The sequence below is a fragment of the Rattus norvegicus genome, chromosome 14 (genome assembly GCF_021556685.1).
Source record: "Rattus norvegicus strain SHRSP/BbbUtx chromosome 14, alternate assembly SHRSP_T2T, whole genome shotgun sequence".
NCBI classification, from domain to species: Eukaryota; Metazoa; Chordata; class Mammalia; order Rodentia; family Muridae; genus Rattus; species Rattus norvegicus.
The window spans coordinates 18492671-18496994 of record NC_141547.1 but is presented as its reverse complement, the minus strand read 5'-3'; positions in this window follow the sequence as shown (position 1 = coordinate 18496994).

Sequence of the window (4324 nt, the reverse complement as noted above, 5' to 3'; positions counted from 1 at the left end):
AGTTCTTTTATTGTTGAGGATAGTTTTTTGCTATCCTGAATTGTTTGTTATTTCAAATAACTTTGCAAATTGCTCTTTCTAACTCTATGAAGAATTGAGTTGCAATTTTGATGGGTATTGCATTGAATCTGTAGATTGCTTTTAGCAAGATTGCCATTTTTACTGTATTAATGCTGCCAATCCATGAGCATGGAAAATTTTTCCATCTTCTGAGATCTTCAATTGCTTTCTTCAGAGACTTGAAGTTTTTGTCATACAGATCTTTCACTTGCTTAGTTAGAGTCACAACAAGGTATTTTATATTGTTTTTTACTATTGTGAAGGATATCATTTCCCTACTTTCTTTCTCAGTCTGTTAATCCTTTGAGTAGAGGAAGGCTACTGATTTGTTTGAGTTAATTTTATATCCAGCCACTCTGCTGCAGTTGTTTATCAGGTTTAGGTTCTATGGTGGAATTTTGGGAGTCACTTAAGTATACTATCACATCATCTGCCTTCCATCCCATCAATGTCTCCTCCTCTCTACCTGTTTCTATCAATGCCATGCCCACCTCCCCTTCCCATCCTTTTCCAAGGCATGAGACTTCTGGATTGCTTTGTGACCCCATTAGCTTAGCCAGGCTCATCTTTGTGAATGTTAGATTCTAAATATCCATTAAAATCTGGTAGTTTTACTAGTGGGCATACAATTTAAGGAAGCAGGGGTATATAGGAACACAGGTCATATGATGGGGAACATGGGGATAATGGGGAAAGGCATGTCAGTAGTAACAAAAAAGAAGGTAGGGCAAAGGAATGGGCTAGGAGATGGGGAAATTAATACTAAGGAGATGTGAAAAAACTGTATCTTTTAACTTGGTTACAGAATAGTAGATATCCATATGGGGTTTCCATACCTTGGGAACACATGGTTTTCTGTTATACACAGAGATCGATTCAATCAGTACTGTCCTTTCTGCATTGTTAGCCACAAAGCACCTAACAAATAATTTTAACAAGGACACAGGTAGAGTCAATTGCTAAAGGGAAAGTGGAGGCAGGAAGTCCCAGTTGTGTTTCTCATCACCAGGACAAAATTCTTGGCAGATGCAATCTATAAGGGAATATGGATTTTTTTTTCTGGCTGGGGATTTAAGATGGGATGCAGTGGATGATGGGGAGACACATGGCTGCAGGAGCCTGAAGTGGCTGGTCACTACACACCACAGTCAGGAAGCAGAGAGAGACATGGTTGTGCAAGGCTTGCCTGTTCTTTGCTTTTTCCTTTTTTTTTATTCCAGTATAAGTCTCCATTCCATGGGGAGTATCATCGACATTTGGGGGTGAGCCTTCCCTTCAAAGTTAGCACTCTGTGGAAACAGCTACATCTGTGTCTCCCAGATGATTCTAAATCCTGTTAAACTGACCATGAAACTTAATCATTATCACAGAGAAATGCAGTGTTTGAAGAAACCACGGTAAGCCATGACGGAACACAGGAAACAAGCAAAAGAGAGAATTCACTGTGTCAAGAAGATGGAGATATGAGCGTAAGGAAGTTGGAGTCATATAGGAGTGGCCTTCTGTAACCTCTTTTTAAAAAGTATAGCTTCCTGATGACTCCATTACTCTATTTTATTATTACTATTTTATTCTCATAATCCTATGCCTTTTTCTCTTGAGACTCTCAGAAAAGCAGCTAAGTCTCCTTGTTCACAGGGACCTGGATCTTTGCTGAAGATAAATTTGGTTACACCAAAACCCTCACTGCCTTTACACAGCCACCAGTGGTGACTTCCTCTTGGATTTTGTGACTCATCTCATTACAGAGCTGATCTCCAGCATTCGTACCATGCATGGACAGTCAGACGGAAAAGCTTTACTTACTGAGCTGAACTTGGCAGGGACAAACAAAAGAAATCCTGTTAGCTTTTCCAGTGCTGTCTTAATTCAGCCTTTGTGCTACCAAACGTCTCTAGGAGGTGAAGCGTTCCCTCTAGCATGTTCTCAGTTAATAAATGATCTGTAATTTGGGGTATAAAGGTATTAATCCAATCCAGTATAAATGTAAACCCCTTTGAAATTAAACCACTGCTTTTTCCTGCACAGACGTATTAAAGGCAGACAAACCAGTAGCCAAAGAAGCCTGTTTAGCTTCTCCATTACTCTGATGGTTGGTAATTAAGGCTCACTAAAAGGTCAAGAGGCTAGAGGAGGCTGTGGAGAAAAATTAGACAAGAAATTCCCTCCTCACCTCCCTTCTCCCTCCTTTCCTCCCTCTCTCCCTCATTTTCCTCCTGCTCCTTTTTGTTTTTGTTCTGTTTTGTTTTGTTTGATTTTTTTTTCAAGACTCTGTGTAGCCCTGGCTGTCCTGGGATGCCCGGTTTGGAACTCAGAGATCTGCCTTCCTCCTGAGAGCTGGGATTAAAGGTGTGCATCACCACTGCCTGGCAAAAGGGAAGTTTCTTATTGGATGGTACTTTGTCCAGTCCTAAAGGAGCTGGACAATCACTGGCTAACTCTTCCTCATTACCCTCCCATGGCTCACATGAGGCCTTGTCCCTCAGCCATTCTCATCCTGACAGACAATGATGCTCTGTCCCAAGCCTCTTATATTCTAAGGTCCCTTGTTTCTAGGCTGGATGTCCTCTTCAGTGTGATCCCAATGAACAGCTCTTGGCAGAGTCAAATCACAACAAACTTCCTCACACAATGCTTGAATGCAAAAGTGTGTGTTTATGGACTAAGGAGACATTCTGGAAAGAAGAAACATTCCACACATACCCTTGCTTCTCTGCTAGGTCTAGCCCTCTGAGCTTTAGGGCTTGCTCTCATAAAAATGTCCACCTACAGAAGCTGGTTCCTACGTGACCCCCTTGTCATTCCCATCTTTCTAACCATCTAAGGATGCTGAAGAACTAGAATCTCTGAGGAAGCCTGATGTGTCAGGTGAAAACCCTTCTAACCTGTGACCTAGGTGTTAATTGTCCATCTGTAATGCCAGTTTCAATTTTGTGTTGAAAGATTGAGGATGTAGGGTAATATCCAGCAGGCCCAACCCGCTCCACGGCCTGTTCTTATAAATGATTTCATCAGGATACAGCCGGCTCATTGTTTTTCCTGTTGTATATTATTGCTTTTATACCTGAGGACAGAGTCCAATCATTGCTGGAGAGATTGTTTGTGCCACAAAATGCAGAGCACACACTTCCTGACCCATTAAAGGAAAAGCTTGCTGGACCCCGCTTTGTAGACATGAAAACCAAAGAATTGCAACTATGGACACTGCAAGGAACCTCAGACTCTTTAGATTAATCCAGAAATAGAAGCAAAATGATGTGAGGCATGTAAATCCATTCATTTATAATTCAAAAAAATTTAAACAGCAAATGTAATACTCTAGGAACATCTGGATGCTGGCTATTAGGGAAAGAAGTATTTAGAAATGACTGGGAGTAGAAGTGCAGAGACCTTTCTCAATACTGACAGGATTTCCTTTCTTCTTTCACATAGTGAGCACGTAAATGCCTTCATTTTGTGACTGTCGGTTGAATTGTTTGTGTATAATATGTACTGTTTCTGTATGGTATGTGAAGCCTCAGTAATGAATTTATATAAAAACAATTATTGGTGTCAGGTCCAAAAGAAATGCAGGACAAAGTTCTTGTGGCTCTGTCCAGCATCTCAAATCTTGTTCACTACCCAAAACCTCTCCCCTACAGGGACTTCCCCTTCCCTAGCTTCTGATTCCTAATGGAAACCATTTCAGCCCTCTGGTCTCTTGGCTCTGCTCTTGGTCCTCAGCTCCTCTCTTGCTTGGCTTGCCCTCTCTCTTCTTCTCTCCTCTGTTCCTCTTCCTCTCCATAGCTCTCTCTTCTCTCGTGGCCCCTTTCATATGCCTCTGGCTGAACTCTGCCTCATATCTACAATAAGGTCCTTTTCCCCAACCATACCTTGGAATAGTCATGTGCTCATTTTCACTCAACTGGTATACAGAGAATATAGAGTGGGAGAACAGAACATGTACAGTGTGGAGCAGGACGTTCCAACACATGCCCGTCTCTTTACATTTGCTTGAATAATTTGCTTTCTAGTGGTCATTAACAAACCACCTTCTGTTTCTTCTTCATACTTTTAATTCTCTCTATGTAGTTTGTCCTGGCAGTTTTGCTTTCTGATGGTTAAAGTCGAATGGGTCAGATCTGATCTCCTGCATGTGATTGCCACACTGTTTACTGAGTGAATCGTCCTTGTCACCGTCCAGAGAACAACTTCCCTCGTGCTTCCTACAGTTCAATCTGAGGTGAAAATGAAAACCAGGGGAACGAGTCTGGACAGAAGCAGT